Source organism: Peromyscus maniculatus, chromosome 11, assembly GCF_049852395.1.
Source record: "Peromyscus maniculatus bairdii isolate BWxNUB_F1_BW_parent chromosome 11, HU_Pman_BW_mat_3.1, whole genome shotgun sequence".
NCBI classification, from domain to species: Eukaryota; Metazoa; Chordata; class Mammalia; order Rodentia; family Cricetidae; genus Peromyscus; species Peromyscus maniculatus.
The window spans coordinates 71,876,608-71,896,422 of record NC_134862.1 but is presented as its reverse complement, the minus strand read 5'-3'; the positions used below and the strand labels follow the sequence as shown (position 1 = coordinate 71,896,422).

The following is a 19,815-nucleotide window of genomic DNA, read 5'->3' as shown; positions in this document are numbered from 1 at the left end:
AGGGGCTGGAGAGAGAGATCAGTGGTTAAGAGCACTGACTGCTCTTCCAGAGGACCCAGGGAATCCAACACACTGTTCTGGACTCCATGGGCACTGCACACATTTGGTGCACAACATACATACAGGCAAAACATCCACACACATAGAAAAAATAAATAGATAAATAAATAAGGGGAAAATCATTTGTAAGAATATAATCTTGAAATGGATCATAGCCACAGTGCATAACCTAAACTTTGGTGATGATTTAATACCATTAAAGTAATAATCTGTAATCTGTAACTTAATTTTTCTTATATAGAGATATTTCAGAAGAATAATAATTATTTTATGATGGAATTAAAATATGTTAGCAAGATGGTTCAGCGAGTGAAGGTACTTGCCACACAAGCCTGGCTACCTGGGTTCTAATTCTGGAACCCACATGAAGATGGAAGGAGAGAACCAATACCATACCTATCCTTCAACCTACACACACACACACACACACACACACACACACACACACACACACCATGACATATACACACATGCAATACTAACAAACAAAATTGTAAGTAATTACAGTGTTCATGATTTTTCACATACCATGAATGATAATTTAAAACCTCAGTGTTACATACCTATAGCTTGAACTATTCAGGGAGCTGAAGCGAAAGAGTTATGAGTTCAAGGCCAGCCTGTGCTAACTAAAGAAACCTACCAAAGAATTTAAAAAAAAAAAAGAATACATTTAACCCCTTGAGCATTAATGCTATCAGAAAAACATGTTGCCACCAAAATATTTTGATACTTTTTGGTTTTGTTATGTTGCTGGGGAATAAGGGGACTCTTGAGGACTTTAGCCAGATGCATATGGTAAAGTATTTGTGCCTGAAAAAAAACTGCTAGGAAAATTTTAATACTACCCTATGTAACACAGAAGTATCTTGATTTAGGAAAGTGTGAATCATACATTCATTTTATATAATGCTCACTCAAAATTTAAATTATAGTATTGACTATATTTTTAGGAAAATAGCTACTGTAATCAGAATTTAAAAGTCTTAATCTTAGGTAATTCGGTACAGAACAAGTTACAGTTTTATACAAATATTGTGCATAATAAAGCTAACTGATGTATTCTATGGTATTTATTCTACATGTATCTGCTTAATTGCACTAGTGCAATTTAGCCTTTTGTTCATTGTTACAATATACTGCCAGAAGTGGCAGCAATTACTGTATTTGGTTAATATAACTATGAAAATATGTTTCTCAGGAAAGAAAGCCTTCCAGACTGTATCTCTATATGAAGAAATTATATACCATTACCAGGTGAAGTTGGAAGTAATTTTTCAGTCTCTCTCACAAAATGTACACATTTGGTGATTTAGGAGTGTTGTTGTTTTGGCTATGTTGTTGTGTAGCCTGGAACTCACTCAGCAGACCAGGTTGACCTAGAACTCAGAGATCTGCCTGCCTCTGCCTCTTGAGTGCTGAGATTAAATGTGTGCACCCATATACCTGGCAACATTTTAGAGTTTGTTTTTTTTGTTTTCAGTGATGAAGTAAAATATATTCTTTGTATTTTTTTTCTTTTTTTGGTTTTTTCGAGACAGGGTTTCTCTGCGTAGCTTTGCGCCTTTCCTGGAGCTCACTTGGTAGCCCAGGCTGGCCTCGAACTCACAGAGATCCGCCTGGCTCTGCCTCCCGAGTGCTGGGATTAAAGGCATGCGCCACCACTGCCCGGCCTTCTTTGTATTTTTTAAAAGGCATAAAAAGATCATACATTGGGTCTACTATCTTTAAGAACACATGTAGCTGGTTGTTTGGTTTTTATTTTTTGCATTGTGTTTTGAGACAGGGTCTTGTTAATGTAACCCAGTCTAGCTTCAAATGCTTGAGTTTCCTGACTCATCCTCCCAAATGCTTATGTGTCTTAGTTAGGGTTCCTATTACTGTGAAGAGACACCATGACCACGGCAACTCTTATAAATGAAAACATTTAATTGGGGTAGCTCACTTACAGCTCAGAGGTTCAGTCCATGATCATCATGGTGGGACATGATGGTGAGCAAACAGACATGGTGCTGGAGCCGAGAGTTCTACATCTTAAAGGCAACAGGAAGTGAACTGAGTCACTCTGAGTGTAGCTTGAGCCCAGAAGACCTCAAAGACCACCCCCAAGTGACACACTTCCTCCAACAAGGCCATACCTACTCCAACAAAGTCACACCTCCTAGTAGTGCCACTCCCTTTGGGGGCCATATTCTTTCAAACCACCACAACAGGCCTGTGATGCCATACCAAGACAGCAAAAGTCTTCAATTATTTTACACAATCTGAACAAAAAGGTCATGATAGTCCTTATTACCAAAAAGCTGGACTTAAAGGTGAGTAAAGATGACTGCTGAGGTCATAGAATCTAGTCTTCTCATTTTCCAGTAAGGAAACTAAAGATGAATCTTAGAAATGAGACTTGTTCGTGGTGACCGGATCATGAGCTTCTTTGAATTTTCTTGTGTCAGCAGCAATTGCACACACCACCACCAAGCATCCAACAAATGTGTGCTGGATTTATACTGTGAACAAAGAATGGGAGAGATGTTGTTGTTTATACGTTAGATATGCTTCTAGAACAAGGCACTGTGCAATGAACGTCCCTGCTAAATTTTGTTTGTTAAAGTCGTCACTTCAATGTGGTAGAATGAGGAGGTGTGCCCTGGAGAGGCAATTAAAGAGTCCATAAGAACCGTGTGTGTGTGTGTGTGTGTGTGTGTGTGTGTGTGTGTGTGTGTGTGTGTGTGTGTATTAGGGCCCCACAAGAAGAATTGTGCTATCTTCCACATCCACTACAGACACTTGAAAGACAGCTTTCATTCGGAACCAAATTTCCTTGCTATTTTTTTTTTCTTTTTAAATTTATTTTACTTTATGTGTTTGGAAGATTTACATGTACGTGCACCATGCTTGTGCCTGTTGGATCCCCAGGAACTGGGGTTATGGGTAATAGTGAGCCACAGTGTGGGTGCTGAGAATCTAACACAGGTCTTCTCCGAGAGCAACAAGCATTCCTAACCACTGAGCCATGTCTCCAGTGCCAAGCCTTGCTCTTGTACTTCCTACCCTCTGTGACGGTGAGAAATAATTGTCTGCTATTTAAATGACCCCGGCTGCAGTAGTTTGTTATAGCAGACTGAGCTGGCTGAGGAAGAAAATTTGTGAAAAGAAAAATTTCAAAAGGAAGCTGAAAAAATAATAAGGTGTGGAGTAAGTCGCAAGAAAAAAACTTAAAAAATACTTTATTATGAAATTTCTCTTCAATTCATGAAAGAAGGAAATATAATACCCCCCCCCCGAGCATTCATAGGCCCATAGGAACAATTATCAACATTCTGCCGTCTCATTCCATGTGCTTTCTTACTTAATTTTCTATTTTTATTTGCTTAATGGAATTTAGTTTTAGATTTATTTTACCTTTAATTATGTGTTTGTGTGTTGGGGGAGGTATGTGCACATGAGTGTGGATGTCCAGGAAAAACAGAAGAGAACACCAGAATTCCTGAGCTGGAGTCACAGAGATCTATAAGCCATCCAATGGGTGGTTGCCAGGAACCAAACTTGAGTTCTCTGTAAAAGCAACAAGTGTTCTTAATAGCTAAGCCATCTCTCAGGCCATGTGGAATATTTTTAAAGCAAAATCAAAGCACCATGTTATTTTACCTACAAACATTTCTATAATTATCTCTAAAAGATGAAGATTTTTTTTTAAATAATATACCCACATTAACTTTGTCATACCTCATAAAATTGGGGGGCAAATCTTTAAATATACCAATATCTAGACCCAGAGAAACGTAACTTTACATATACACAAATCAATCAAGTTTCTAAATTACAATATTTCAATAAAGCTAAGAATTCTAAAAAATAAGATAAAATAAAAGATTAAAAAGAAGAAAATCTCAAAACTAAAATTTTCTACCTCATTTTTCCTTCTGTCGCTGTGCAGATGTAAATCTTGGTGCTCAGAGTCCAGAGAATAAAAATAGGCTGTGAATCAAAACCATTAATCATGTCCTGTTATTTTTAGTTATTTGTCTCTTCCTGAGATTTTACTCAGCTTTGGTTCAATATATTTCATCATACTTTTTTCTGGGGGAAAAGTGTTTTTGATCAATTGTGGAAATTTTTAACCAAAAAAAAAAAATCAACCTAAATTTGAAACTGAGTCCCTCCCTTCAATGGGGTGATTACTTCATCCTCAAAAGTCCTATGTCAACTGTCTGTCCTAAAGCTACCTGAGGTGGGCAGACCTCTAATCCCAGCACTTGGGAGGTAGAGGAGTGAGGATTAGAAGTTCAATGTCACCCTCTGTGACACAGAAAGTTTGAGGCCAGCCTGAGTTAGATGAGATTCTGCCTGAGGGGAAAGAAAATTGTCCCAAGTTCAACTATGATTCAAGTATCTTCCATAGAGTTTATATAAAACCCTCTCAAAAAACTCAACACCTAGGAATTTAAAACTTACAAACCATAAATGGCAGGGCAACAGATCATATTGCCTTCCTTATGATAACAAAACATTGATGAAATTAGAGAACTTTAGTGTGTCAACTATTTGCCTTTGGATGGACTTAGTCAAGTATCAGTGCCTTTATTTCCATTTGATTGTTTATAAAGACCCATCTATCCTTAACAGGTGCACAATAATATGTGTTAATCAGGGAGGGTAAGGAGATAGTTCAGTGGACAAGGCACTTCCAGTGCAAACGTGAGGACCAGAGTTCAGATCCCTGGCACCCACATAAAAGCTGACTGAGTATAATGGCCACTTTTAATCCCAGAGTTCACAAATTGAAGAAAAGGAATCCCCCAAACAAGATGGTTAGCTATATTTGCCAAATTAGGGTGATCTGGATTGAATTAAAAAATCCTGCTTCAATACATAAGGCAGAGAACAATTGAGAAAGATACCAAACATTAGCCACGTGCACACAATTGCATGCACACATGCCTATACACATTCATACATGCATACATATACACATTACCACATACACATATACATACAAAAAATAAATATACTTGTTGGTTAGATTTAATGTTGAAACTAAATTTTCCAACAGAATAAATTTTTTTTCAGTTATGCAAAAATGCAATCAACATTCATTAGTCCACATTCTGAAACTGAAGAAGACAAAAACATTTCTTACACATTCTTTTGATCTGTATTTGTTCATTTCCTGCTATTACAAATGTAGACATTTGTATTCAGAATTTGTTAGTCAACTTCCAGTCACTGTGATAAAGTATCTGAAAGAGAGAAAGACAAGTTTGTTTGAGAGATTTCACTCAAACTTTTGGTCTCATAGTAAGCCAACACATTATGGCCAGAGCAGATTTCAGAGATGTCTGCCTTATGGCAGCCAGGAAGAAAGAAAAAAAAGGAAACAAATACAAGAGGGAGGAGGAGCCAGTCCATAGTCTCAATGTCTCTTTCAAGTCATTGGTTTGTCTCCAATAATCCAACCCCCCTTCCACTAGGTCCCACCTCTTAAAGGTTCTGCTACCTACCAATACTACTGCCTACTGGTGACAGAGACTTAACTCCTGTGCCTCCTGTAGCCATATTAGACCCAGCCTACGGAAGGATCATGCTGCAGCTATGTTGGCATGAGTGAAGTCATCTTAATCCTGCATCACCACCATCCTTGCAAGGACACCGGAGAATTGTCTACAGGGAAGGTGAAGCCTAAGCAGTTTCTTTATAGAGAGGTACTTATCAGTGCTGGTTTATGTCAATGAAATCCTGGTTTTCTAGCTGGACAGCCCACTTGGCACACCTCTCTAAACAATTCTATTTCATCTTTTCTTGGCCAGAAACTCAGCAGCCCTAAGTAGGGTTTACACCATCACGTATGCTTCTAACCACAAACCAGAATGCCTACAAACACATTTTTGTCAACCCATGGATTTTTCTACCAGTACCATTTTACTGCTATCAACAGTAGCATGAATAAAAATACTGCTTAACCCTCTCTTTAGGTAGCATTTTGTAGAGGGGTGGGTATGAGCAAATGCATTTATGGTGATATTTTATTTGTACTGAAATGTTATTTTAATTTTATGTTAATAAATAAAGTTGCCCTGGGGTCAGAGCTATTAGAGCCATAGCAAGAGCGTGGTGGTTAGAAGAGCTAGGTAGATTTCTGTGTGTTCAGGGATACAGCCAGTATTGGAGACATACGCCTTTAAGACCTGGAGGGCGGTACTTACAGGCAGTGATGAGGCAGTCATGTGGTTGGGTTTAGAACCAATGAGAAGGCAGAACAGAAAGACTATTTAAACACAGACAAACAGGAAGTAGCTCTCTCTTGGGGAAGTTAGGAGCACTGCAGGAGGTAAGATTTTATCTCTGAGCTCTGACCTCTCGGCTTTCTCTTTTACATTGGCTCTGTGTTTCTTATTTTAAAAAGACGATTGGTTACATCTACATCTGGCGCCCAACGTGGGGCTCGAACCCACGACCCTGGGATTAAGAGTCCCATGCTCTACCGACTTTTTTTCTTTTATTAAAATAGAAAAGGGGAAATATGGTGATATTTTATTTGTACTGAAATGCGATTTTAATTTTATGTTAATAAATAAAGTTGCCATGGGGTCAGAGCTATTAGAGCCATAACAAGAGCGTGATGGTTAAAAGAACTAGGTAGATTTCTATGTGTTCAGGGATACAGCCAGTATTAGAGACATATGCCTTTAAGACCTGGAGGGCGGTACTTACAGGCAGTGATGAGACAGTCATGTGGTTGGGTTTAGAACCAATGAGAAGACAAAACAAAAAGACTATTTAAACACAGACAAACAGGAAATAGCTCTCTCGCGGGGAAGTTAGGAGCACTACAGGAGGTAAGATTTTATCTCTGAGCTCTGACCTCTCGGCTTTCTCTTTTACATTGGCTCTGTGTTTCTTATTTTAATAAGACGATTGGTTACATGTCAGTTGTTGTGCCCTGTTCTTGTATAATATGGATGGCTGGTGACCACTCAAAATAATGCCTTCTAATATTTCTCTCAGAAACATGTGCTAGTTTATGATTTGTTTCTGAGATTGGAGGGATTTTAATCTGAGTATTCCATTGTTGCAACATGCATTCATGTCACTCAGAGTGACAAACTGACAAAAAAAAAAAAAAAAAAAGACCCAGCTTTCCTTAGGTCGTGTTTAGTCCTCTCCTCAGCATCTCTATGATTTTGAGCAATGTTGCCAGTATATTACTTCAAAATGGTTCATGAGACTCACATAAAGGGATTGCTTTTAAATGCCATTCTCATCAACTAAGCAACAAACAAAAACCAGAATTTCCCCAGGTCATTTTTCTGCTGGACAGCACCAAGAATGTGTGAGAATAATTACCCAGGGGGGGCTTGAACAATCTCTACATACGGTAATCCTATATAAATGTTTGACAAATGAGTACATAAATGTGTCGAAACCAGAAATTAACAACTCAATAAGATCTGACCACATCCGAGGTCTGGACCAACTGGAGGCTCACTCAGCTTTGGTCTGTGTTCCCTCACTCCCATTTCCTCCTGAATAACACTTCTCTGCTCAGAAATGGTGGGTATTTTGTTTGTTTGTTTGTTTGTTTTAAAAAAAAACCCACCCTTTGCCTTATTTATTCCTTGGCTTATAAAGGAAGGATTCAGTAATCATAAGCCCTGTCCCCACAGAAATGCCCACCAGAATTCAACAGAATCCTAAAATTATTAAGTAGGAGGCCACTGGCTTAGAAGGCTACAGCACCTTGAATCAACATGGATAGTAACAAGAATGAATGGAATTGTAAGTGTAATCACTTAGAATTCACTCACTAATGCTAACAAGGGACCTTGCCTGTTATCAACTGCAACTAACCACTTCCACTTTAACCAATCAAGTAGTTTTATTCTTTTACTTGCTCCAACAAACTTTATGAACGATTTCCTGTTGTGCCTCCTCTGTGACTCACTGAACTGCTGTGGTCAGGTGTTGCTTGGTTCATGAATCACCGAACACTCAATTCAGCTTGTTAAAAAAAAACTTAATGTGCCTATTTTTTTTAACAAATGTAAGTAAGCAAAAGTAGGTCTACCATACAGCTCATCTACCCCACTTCTCTGTGTACATCCAAATCAAATGGAATCGAAGCAAAGATCCTTGTGCTCCTGTATATCTTGAAGCACTTTCACAGATGCTGAGATATGGAGCCAACCTTGCTGCCCATCAAGGGGCAGATGGATAAAGAACATGACATAATCACACACCCGTAATGTTATTCACCCATAAAGAAGTGTGAAACCCTGTCGTATGCAGCAAAATGGTTGGAACTGATGACGGTATGGTCAGTCAAACAGACACAAAAAGGCGAATACTGCAAGTTCTCTCTCACAGGTTCAAACTAAAAAAAAAAAAAAAAAAAAAAAAAGTCGACCTAGATGTAGAATAGTGATTGCTGAAAGTTGGGGGTGGTTGGTAACATGGATAAACCTGACATGGTGGCATATTCCTATAACTCCAGCATAGTTAGGAGGCTGAGTGGGATTCTGAGTTCAAGGTCATCCTGAGTTACACAATGAGATGCCTTTCTTAAAAGAAGAAATAAGTTGAGGAGCTGCCAGCCCCACCTGAGCCCCACAGGGAGCATCCCTGCTGCCCCACCGCACCTGAACTTTGTAGGGCTGAGGTCTCACCTGCCCAGCCTGCTCTCAACAGTCCAGATCCGGATACCACCCTGAAGGAAGCAGACAAGGACACAGCCCTCTCGGAGCTGAGGTCCCAGCCACAGTTCCCAGGAGACACCATCGCACCTCACGACAGCACAGTTTCAACAACAGTCATGACTCCCTTTCTCTGCCCTGGACCTGAGGGACTTCATTTGGAAGGATGGAGAGAACATTCCTGCCGGAAAAGGATAGTGTTCTTGGCCTTGCTCATGGAGAAGAGCACCTCCTTCCTCAGGCAAGAAGGACTTGGCGTGGTTTTGAGTCACAGAATAACTTAATGACATCATCAGAGATAGCCACGCTGGATGCCATTTTTCAAGAGACCAAAAGGTTTCGTATGAAGATCCATTACCTAGACATAATGAGAGCAGAGTGCCCTGGATGCTGGAGGGAGTGGTCCTGAACGTGCCTGCTCAAGGGACCTGTTGCTACCCCCAGCTCCAGTCTCCCTAGCTTCACCAGCCCCACGTCCTTCCACCGAACCCCTGGACCTGGAGGAACTCAGCTTAAAAAACCACTGGACAAAAGTTACTCTCTAGGTACTCCCAAAGTACAAGAGCCCTGGGGAGCGGAGAGGAGCCCCTTGTTCTCCCAACTTACAGAGGAGGGTTGTCCAGGAGGAAGAAGATGAGGGCACAGGAAGTGGAGCCGGCCAGCTGGGAGGCAGCAGCAGGCGTGAGTACTGTGGCCTCCTGGATGGGCCAGTGACATCACAACCCCAGGAAACAGCTGCCCAAGAGGCCCTCACTGTCCCTTGTCCCCCCGCTGGGAAAAGCCGCCCCCAGCTGTTGTGCTACTCTTCTTACTCTGCCTCTTCCTGGATTGTCCCCGGGTTGTCCATCATCGCTAGCAGTGGCCCCGACTCGCTATCTGATGGTCCGCCGTGTGTGTGTGTGTGTGTGTGTGTGTGTGTGTGTGTGTGTGTGTGTGTGTGTCAGAACCGCGTTTCCCTGTGCCGCACAGCTCACAATTGTATGCGTTCTCTTGAGCCGTTGCATCAATGGAGTACTATCTCCATTTCCCAAACGATGGGAGGTTTTAGACCAGTGGTTCTCAACCTGTGGGTCATGACCTCCTTGGTGTCGCATATCGGATATTTACATTATGATTCATAACAGTAGCAAGGCTACAGTTATGAAATAGCAACAAAAATAAAATTATGGAAGTCACCACCAAAAAAAAGAAGGAGGAGGAGAAGAAGGAGAAGGAGAAGAAGGAGAAAAAGGAGAAGAAGAAGAAGAAGAAGAAGAAGAAGAAGAAGAAGAAGAAGAAGAAGAAGAAGAAGAAGAAGAAGAAGAAGAAGAAGAAGAAGAAGAAGAAGAAGAAGAAGTAGTAATAGCCGGGCAGTGATGGCACACGCCTTTAATCCCAGCACTTGGGAGGCAGAGCCAGGAGGATCTCTGTGGGTTCAAGGCCAGCCTGTCCTACAGAGCGAGATCCAGGATAGGCACCAAAACTACACAGAGAAACCCTGTCTCGAAAAAAAAAAGAAAGAAAGAAAGAAAGAAAGAAAGAAAGAAAGAAAGAAAGAAAGAAAGAAAGAAAGAAAGAAAGAAAGAAAGAAAGAAAAAGAAAGAAGGAAGGAAGGAAGGAAAGAAAGGAAGGAAGGAAGAATAGAAGACAGGATAATGAGTACACTAGTTAGAAGGATCAGGTTCTGGTATTACACAACACAGACAGATGCCTTAAAATTAGAACACAAACAAGTTTCTTCCTTTCTTAAATTCCTTTGACTGCTCCAGTTACCTTTGAATGAAGAAAAAAAAATTTTCAGAGTTTAGTTTTGTCTCCCACCCATCTTTAGAATTTCCTCTGGCAAGACTTTCCATTTTGCAGTCTGACTGGACCTTAAAGCCAAATTATGCAAACACAAAACAAAATAGCTTATGCAGAATGGTATTGATGGAGTTTCTGTGGAATAAAGACAACTGGAGGACACTGGCTCCCCTTGCTTCTCTCCACCCTGACTGCAGCACTCACACTCCTCTGAGTAGTGATCAGCAGCACAGGCTCCTCAGAGCTGCTTCTGTGTCTAAGCAAACCGTACTCTACCTTCCAGCTACATAAACACTGCAAGCAACAATCATATCTCCAGCAGCCAGCACAGTACCTAACATACAGTCCAACGTCAATGAATACCTAGCAGAAGTGCCCTAAGTACTAATAAACTTGGTACTCGATTTTACATGTGCTATCAACACAATTTATTAATGATACATAGTCTACACAATATCCAGATACATCCTACCCATAGACTCCTCTGACTCCTGGGATGAAATGGGACTCTTTCTGACACTGACACCAAGGAGAGCGGAAGAGAAGAGATGCCACCGGTGGACCAAAGACAGAATACTTCCCTAATGGCTTCCGTCTCAAGTCACATTGCATTTAATTTAATATTCTAAAACCACAAGGCGAAATGAGCAGGCAAGCAAAAGCATATATGAAGTTATCTTTGGGGCTTTTGGTTTTCGAAGGCATATGTTAGAGCTGACAGGGGTAAGCTTTTTTTGGTCAGGTTGCTAAAGGCAATGAACTATTGTTTCAGCTACTTTTCTAGGTCATTCTGTTCCAAGTAGCAAGGGAAGTCTGCTAGGCAATAGGTGGTACAAACAATGTTTCAAGTGAATCACTAAATAAATCAATAAGTCACTAAGTGATAATTGGTCTTTTCTACCTTATTCTACTTCAGTAACACATATTCAATTGGTCCGGTGTTTTAGGATCTGGTTTTTTAATATCTTTGAAGTTTCCTTCTTTTGTCCTTCCCCCTCACTTCTCTTTCATGATCAAAACCACAAAGCTACTAATTAAACTACTTTGAAATCTTCAAATATGCCTGGCTTTAGGGAGTCTCTCCACATGATGTTCCCTGTGTCTGGAGCATTCTTCACCCTCTCTAAATTTTTTTTTTTTTACAGTCATCCATTTGTGTGTGTGTGTGTGTGTAGGGTCAGTGGACATGGCACGGCATGTGAGTGGAGGTCAGAGGACATCCTTCAGGAGTTAGTTCTCTCTTTCTTCCATGAGGATTTCTGGGATTAAATCAAGGATCTTTACCTACTAAGTCATCTTGCTGGCCCTCTTTACGTGTCTCTATATACAAACCAGCTGCCTCCCTTTTGTCCAAACATGGTCCCACTACACCTTGCTAGATTTTCATGTACACACACACACACACACACACACACACACACACACACACTTCTAAAGAGAACTCACATAACTTTTAGACATAGTTGCTTGTAATTTTTTTTACTTTACTCCGCTCCCCATCCGACCTAACTATAAACTCCCTGAAAGAACTCCTTTTTATGTCTTCCATCATCAGAATAAATATCTAGTGCATCATAGCTTCCTCATCTTAAATCGACTATCCCTGATATATCTGTTACAATGATAGAAAGCTGGCTAACATATTTTAACAGTAGTCATGGACTCTCAGGGTAAAGAAAGAGTGTGATATCATCAACAGGACCAGAGCTCCACGTAATGGTTAAGCTTTATTGTCCACTTGACTAAATTTAGAATCACCTGGCAAACACATTTCTAGGCAGGTCTGTGAGGGTGTTCTCCCTTCCTGAACATGGACAGCACATCCCATGTAGGCAAGCGCTCTACCACTGAGCTAAATCCCCAACCCTATAGATGATTTTTATAACAGCAATGATGATTGGTTAGATCTATGATTTAATTGGACTTTCTGGATGAGCCTAAAAGATACAGGTGGTTTAGACAGTTAGTGAAGATGATTATGGAATTGGTTTAGATTATTCTGCCCATTGCTCCAATATGAGATACAAAAAAGGCAAAAATAAGCTAGAAGTCACCTTCCCCTTTGGTAAATATGAGATTTGTAGTGGATGGAAAACAAGAACGAGGAAGTTTCAAGCATCACAGACCCATGAATTCTGCCTTGTGAAAAAATAGGCTGATGACTAAAGAGAACAATTATGTCCCTACACCCAAGGTTAGACCTGAGTTCCTTGGTCATGTAACTTACAGGCCCCGGTATGCACCTTGAAAAAACAAAGTTGTGAGAGGAAATTAAATGACCCTATTGTGTGTAAAAGAAAATAGATGGTGAACTGACCACACATTTAAAATTTATCTCGAGTAGAATTAAGAACAGAAATCTGCGGCACTAAAACCACAAACAGCTGGCTGAAATATACTTGGCTTGCTTAAAACTTGGTTAATCAATTATAAAAGAGTCATTGCTTTGGGGTGAAGATGTTATGGTGGGAAAATTAATACAAAGAAAAATGTTTAACCACTTGTGGGATTCTAAGGAAAACATGTAACTGGTGATCTTAATGTGATTTCGTCTTATGTAAAGACGAAATTTAATTTGCTTTTGGAAAACACATAACTTATGGTTGTGAGGTAATCTTTCCTTTCGTAGAAACTTTTGTCTTAGGAGGTATTAAAGAGTAAGAGAAAAATAAGAGATGGAGAAAGAAATAATAAGAAGGGAAGATGTAGAAGAAAAACATCAGGAAAACCATCAGGAAAAAAATAGAAGGGAGACAACTGGAAACAAGAAAAAGGAAAACCACTGGGTAAAAACAGAGCAGAGAAAGAACAGGGTCAGAAGAGCAGCCAACAGAGAGAAAATATGATGGAGAACTAAGCTTTGGCCCTCAGATTAAGTTTCCGTGTGTGTCTGTTCCAGTTGCTCACCTAGTCCACATCTCCTCTCCAGTTTCTCTGATCTGGGGGTGGGGGACTGGGCCCCTCAGCAACAAGGGAGTGTAGCCCTTAACACGCTGAACCAAAATAACTCTTCCTTCCTTGAGTTTCTTCATCCTAGGTATTCTGCCAGACTGTAAAAAAAAAAAAAAAAAAAAACTGCCTAGTACACCCATCCCAGAAAGCATGTGAGGAGGAGAGGCCCTCCTGGAGTAATGAGGACTCAGGCAGAGGATGTGTGAAATTGGACCTGGGTTCAAGCACCAGCTCTGACACTAGTATGATTTGCTAGAGGTAAATTATTTCATCTCTGAGCCTCAGTTTTATAATTTGTACTACGAAGCGGTGTATCAAATGTGTGCACAGGTTTCACACCGTGCTGGCCACCGGTGGGTATTCAGAACTTGGCAGCTGTAACAAAGTAGCAGGAATTAATAGAGGAATAACAACCCAGACCAAAGCACAGAGGCAGTATGTGTAGCTGCTGTCTTGGGCAGCTGGGGCCTACCTTCTCCGCTCTCTGCAGCCTGGCTTACCCCTGGATGATAGGCCCTCTCTCTGCCAGACACAGCTCTCTGCCTGTGATCTTTGAGCATATTTTTGGGCAGACACCAAAAATCAAGGGGAGCTTTTTGTGAGGCTTGAGGCTGAAGTTCCTGTCTCCAGTCTACTGTAGGCATCAGGGGTGGGACAATTGTCTTGCTTTGCCCTGGACCAAGGGGTTTCCTGGGTCATAAGACCCTCTGCACTAAAACCAGACTGGTTCCATGAAAAACAGGATGGCTGGTCACTTTGCCAGCATCCTTTCAGGTTGGGTAGGTGTCATAGTCAAATATGCATTAATGTATAGCACTATTTTATTCGTCACTATAATGACTGAGATTTCCAAATTAAAAGTTTCACACAGGGGCCAGTGTGATGGCTCCATGGGCCAAAGCACTTGCCTTGTAAGCCTGACAACCTGTATGTGGTCCCCAGAACCACAATGGAAGAACACTGACTCCTGACTTCTTCATATGTGCTATGACACGTGATCTTCCAGACTCTAAGGGTGCCTGTATGGATGCAATGCACACACACAATAAGGAAATTTTTTTTAAGTTTTATATAAGCAATACTGAATACTGGAATGAACAGTTACAGTTGAGTGTAATTTACCCAGGGTATTAGATATTTACAAAGCGTTTTAATGCTTTTAGTCACTAATCCCATTTTCTCTTCTTTCTACCAAGACTGTGTGCCGTGTGAAGTTAACAGTGGCTCTGTACTGAGTATTGAACTAATTCCCATTTGAAGCAATTATCTCAATGAGACTCTAATCAACTCAAAGAAGTATTTCTGAAATAACCATTTAATTAGCCCCAGCAGAAATAAGAATGGAGAATATAAAGACACTAATAAACAAGAACGGAGCTAGGCATGGGCTGTAGACTTGTAGCACAGGAAATTCCCTCTTCCACAAAGATGTTGCTCAAAATGTCTGGTTACCATGGAGCAAGAAAAGATTTGAAACTGGGTAGCTTCACTTGCGTACTGCATGTACAATAGGTTGGGCAGGAAACAAATAAAGGGTCCTTCAGCTTTGAAAAATGCTGGACCCAGCAGTCAGGCTGGTAATTTCAGAAATAATTGAGTGTCGTGAGTACATTTGTCAGCATTACCTCAAGTCTCTATTTTCCGGCCTAAAAATATTTTGAAAGCATTTTTCCCGTCTCTCCAATTACCACCACCTATATTCCTTTTCTGCATCTGCTCCACCTGAACCACGTCTTTGTGATCTCCCCTTCAGATCTCAATCTTACATCATGACTCACTTCCTGGCTCAGGCCAACTCACTTAAGAATGCTTGAGGCAAACTGTGAACCAAGTCATCTCCATCTTCTCTCTCTCTCTTCTTCCTCCCCGCCTTCCTCCTCCAGCCCAGGGTGACTAAACGTCCCAGATAATGTTCTTTGCTCACTAACAGCAGTACAGCCTCTTGACTTGGTACTCACCACTCTTAAGAACTTAGTTAGCTTCTCTCAGCTAAGAAGATGTTAGGAAAATTTTGAGTGAAGAGTAAATCACAATTCAGAATTTATTGACACATGATATGACAAATGAATACTTTCAACCAAAATGTATCTTTTATTCAATTAAAAAAGTTTTTTGCTATTAATAATTAATTGGCAAATAAAAATATTATCTCACTTTATATATAATGTAAACATATATATGTGCATTGTAATACTTCAATCAAAACTTATGAGTTGGCAAAAGGCTATTTCTTTTTCAATTTTATCTTGTGCGTGCGTGAGTGCACAAGTGTGCCACATGTATTCAAGGCACTGTCAATCCAGAAGACGGCTAGGAGCTCACACCAAAGGGTGTGAATCACCTGATGTGAGTGCTAAAAACCTAACATGGGTTCACTAGAGGAGAAGCAGGAACCCATGAGCCTTCTCTCCAGTCCTAAGGGAGGTTCCTGGAAGCAATGGCAATATTGTTCTTGTCTTCATTTGCAAACTTGTAACATCTGCAGTCATTAATGAAGTTACATTTTCATATAGTGTCTGGATGTCATGTCTTTACTTATATCCAGTTTATCATGTTTCCCAGTTTTATTAAGTCAGAGACATCCTGGATTTAATTGTTTAAAGCTGAGTCTAGCCCAAGCTGACCTTCCACTTAATACCCTCCTGTCTCACCTTCTAACTTTCCATGGGCTTCCAGTGTCATCATTTTATTAATTCATTTCTTTATTTGCTTGTTTGTTTGTTTGTTTGTTTGTTTGAGTCTGTGTTTCACTATATAACCCTAGCAGGCCTCCAACTTGCTACCATTAACCTGGCTTTGTAGTCACAAAGATCCACCTGCCTCTGCCTCCAGGGTGCTGGGACTAAAGGGGCACCCCACCACTCCCCTCCTGACTGATTCTTTTATTTGTAACCTACTGCGTCATACATTTTTAGTGCCTCTAGCTTTCTAGAATCAGTCAAAGATTAACTAAACATTTAATTAATTAATTAGTTAATCTTTGGGGGGGGCGGGTTTCAAGACAAGTTTTCTCTGTGTAGTTTTGGTGCATGTCCTGGATCTCGCTCTGTAGACCAGGCTGGCCTCGAACTCACAGAGATCTGCCTGGCTCTACCTCCAGTGTGCTGGGATTAAAGGTTTGTGCCACCACAGCCAGCTAAGTAAACACTTTATAAATAAGGCTGAACAATTATAAATGAAATAGATCATATTGTTTGGGGAGTCAATTCATTTTCAATTAAAAACTAGTTTGCTTAATTTCATACCAGCAATTGAAAATCCGGTGTTGTCAGGCGGTGGCAGTGCATGCCTTTAATCCCAGCACTCGGGAGGCAGAGTCAGGCAGATCTCTGTGAGTTCGAGGTCAGCTGGGCCTACAGGACAGCCAAGACTGTTAGACAGAGAACCCTGTCTCGAAAAACCAGCACTACCAAAACAAAGTTTTTCACATATATACACATGAAAACAAAAAAACCTTTGCTTCTTCTCTTTCTTCTTCTTCTCCACACACGTGTCTCTCCACAGGCCTGAGCACTCGTCTGTCTCTTTCATCTTAATAAAACTCTTGTTAGTGGAAAAAAAAACTTTTCTTTTTGGTATGTGTACATGACAAACATACATACGTATGTGGTAAGTGCACCTGTATGTATGGGTACAGGTGCACGTGTGTGCCATTCATGTCGAGGTCTGAGATTGACATCAGAGTCCTCCTTCTTTGCTCTCCACCTTATTTGTTCAGGGAGGGTCTCTCAATTGAACCCAGAGCACACAGATGGCAGCTTGTCCTGGGAACTCATGTATGTTTTTCTCAGTGTTGAAAATTACAGATGGCTGCCATACCTACTTGACATTTCTATGGGGGTCTCGGGGTTCAAACAGGTGCTTTTTCCACCGAGTGAGTGATCAGGTCAATGCAAAAAGTGTTTATAAAGTAGTATTTTCTAAAAACACTTTTATTACATTGTATGTCATTATTGTGTAGTGTTTCTGCCATTTGCATGCATGGAGAGATGATAACATGTGGAAACTGGTTCTCCATCATGGGTCTTAGGGATTAAACTCAGTGTGGAGACCCACAAAGGTTTCCTAGTGAGATATGAGCTTGCTTTACCCAGTAGAGCTGCATTTAAGGATTGTTTGACCACACGTGTGGTTACTAGGTGATTGGAGAGGGTCTGCACTTGGCTGTGCTGGGGGGCGGTCTTTTACTCCACCCCTTGGCATTCTTATAACTAGCCCTTTAGAAGAGACAGGAGGGGCCGGTAGATGAGGATCCAGGCCCTCCTGAGGCTATTCTGTGTTTTTATCTGTTTCTCTCCCCTCTATTCTTATATCTAACTCTTATATCCCTCACTCCTCAAGAGTACTCTGTCATAAAATGTGGGAGCTGGTCTCCCAGCTGGTTCCCCACAACTTAGGTCATCAAGCTTGGTGGCAAGCATCTTTTTTTTTTCTTTCAATTTTTTCTTAAAGATTTATTTAATGCATATGAGTGTTTTTGCCTACATGTATGTCTGTGCACCAGTTGTGTACATGGTACCTGAGGAGACCAGAAGAGGGTGTTTGATCCCCTAGAACTGGAGATGCTTGTGACCCACCATGTGGTTGCTGAGACTTGAACCCTGGTCCTCTGGATCAGCAGCCATTGTTCTTAACCACTGAGCCATCTTTCCAACTCTCAAAGGGTAATCTTGACTGCAGCAACATCAGATGCCAGAGTATCATTTTTGTGTTACTTTCTCATCCTCTGATTCCCACAGCGTGGTACAAAGAGGGACCACAACACAAAGAGCATAGAGTATGGAGAATTCAAAGACTGTCTAAAGGATCTTTCATCTCTCTGCCTCTTATACATGCGTGTGTGTGTGTGTGTGTGTGTGTGTGTGTGTGTGTGTGTGTGTAGATGATGTTGTCTTCTAAGGCTGTTTATTGTACAAACAACTTTAAAATAAAATCATCCAGATCAAAGGTTCTGTTCACAGGTTAGAGGACAGATGAGTGACTTCATGGAGAATTGTCTTCCCACATAACCTTGGAATATCACGAAACTCCAAGAATGTGGCTGGACCTGACTGAGTGCAGAGCCAAAAGATGGCAGGAATTTGGAAATTCTTAACTCTAGATTAATTATTTGATTTGTTGTTTTTTTTTCAATGCTTACTGGATGATTTTATGCTCAAAGCAGAATGTGACAAACATGAAAGAAATGTAAGCATGGCCTAGAGAGATGGCTCGGAGGCTAAAAACACTTGCTGCTCTTGTAGAGCACTCCAGTTCAGTTCCAGCATCTATAGGGTGGTGGCTCACAACTGTCTGTAACTCCAGTGCCAAGGGATCTGAGGTGGCAAGCATCTTATTGAGTCATCTCTCCTGCACGGAAAGTAGTATTTGACTTTGGACATTAAAATAATGCATGGCGATTTTAGTCAGATTCTCCCCTGCTCACCACCACCAAAAGAGATGGGAACTAAGGAAAAGAAGCCTGCTCTCTGAGAATTAAACTTTAAGACTGCACGCAATGAGTAAGAGCAGAAATGAGTAAACTCACCTTTAAAGCACAAACTGACCTGACTCCACTGTGATTTGATTTTTATTGAGAGAACATTGCTAAGAGGTAGCTATGGAAACAGAGGAAGGAACACACAGGGGCACTTCAGGCCTGGTGGCCATGCAAGTGCTGTCAAGGAGAAAAGAAGCCTAAATCAAGAGCAAGGAGGATGTCCCTGCTATATTGGCAATCAATGTGGAAATTTACAACCACTAGAAACTCAATATATATTTCAACCTTTGGAACAAAATCATCCTCTTGTGGAACTAGATAAATCAAGAAATGGCCTTACATATAACTACTTATTCTGAATCTATGCCCACCAACCATCTTCTGACAACAGCTTTGGTTTCTCAAGACAGGGTTTCTCTATGGAACAGTCCTAGTTGTCCCAGAACTAGCTCTGTAGACCACCAGGCGGACCTCAAACTCATAGAGATTCACCTGCCTCTGTCTCCAGAGTGCTGGGATTAAAAGTGTGGGCCACCATGTCTAATTTCAGCTTTTGTTTCTTTTCTATTTTCTTGGTTTTTTTGTTTGTTTGTTTGTTTGTTTGTTTTTTTCCGAGACAGGGTTTCTCTGTGTAGCTTTGAGCCTTTCCTGGGACTCACTTGGTAGTCCAGGCTGGCCTCGAACTCACAGAGATCCACCTGGCTCTGCCTCCCGAGTGCTGGGATTAAAGGCGTGCACCAACACTGCCCGGCTCAGCTTTTGTTTCTTAAGTAAGTTTAGCTACATAGGAAATGCTCTAGCTAGCTGGGAGTAGTGACCCATGACATTAATCTCAACCCTGGGGGAGGGGGACAG

The 19,815-nt window shown here is 40.9% G+C and overlaps 1 long non-coding RNA gene across 2 annotated transcripts; it reads right to left on the bottom strand.

Moving 5' to 3' along the window:
• Nucleotides 1-1,732: 1,732 nt before the first annotated feature.
• On the bottom strand, nucleotides 1,733-15,510 carry LOC121821166 (uncharacterized). Of its 2 annotated transcripts, XR_013043370.1 has the most exons (5): nucleotides 13,437-15,510; nucleotides 5,198-5,297; nucleotides 3,968-4,035; nucleotides 3,460-3,612; nucleotides 1,733-2,564 (listed from the first exon to the last, which is right to left on the bottom strand). It is a non-coding gene; the product is annotated as an uncharacterized LOC121821166 (long non-coding RNA). The 2 variants fall into 2 exon arrangements; XR_013043369.1 differs by lacking the exon at nucleotides 3,968-4,035.
• Nucleotides 15,511-19,815: the final 4,305 nt, after the last annotated feature.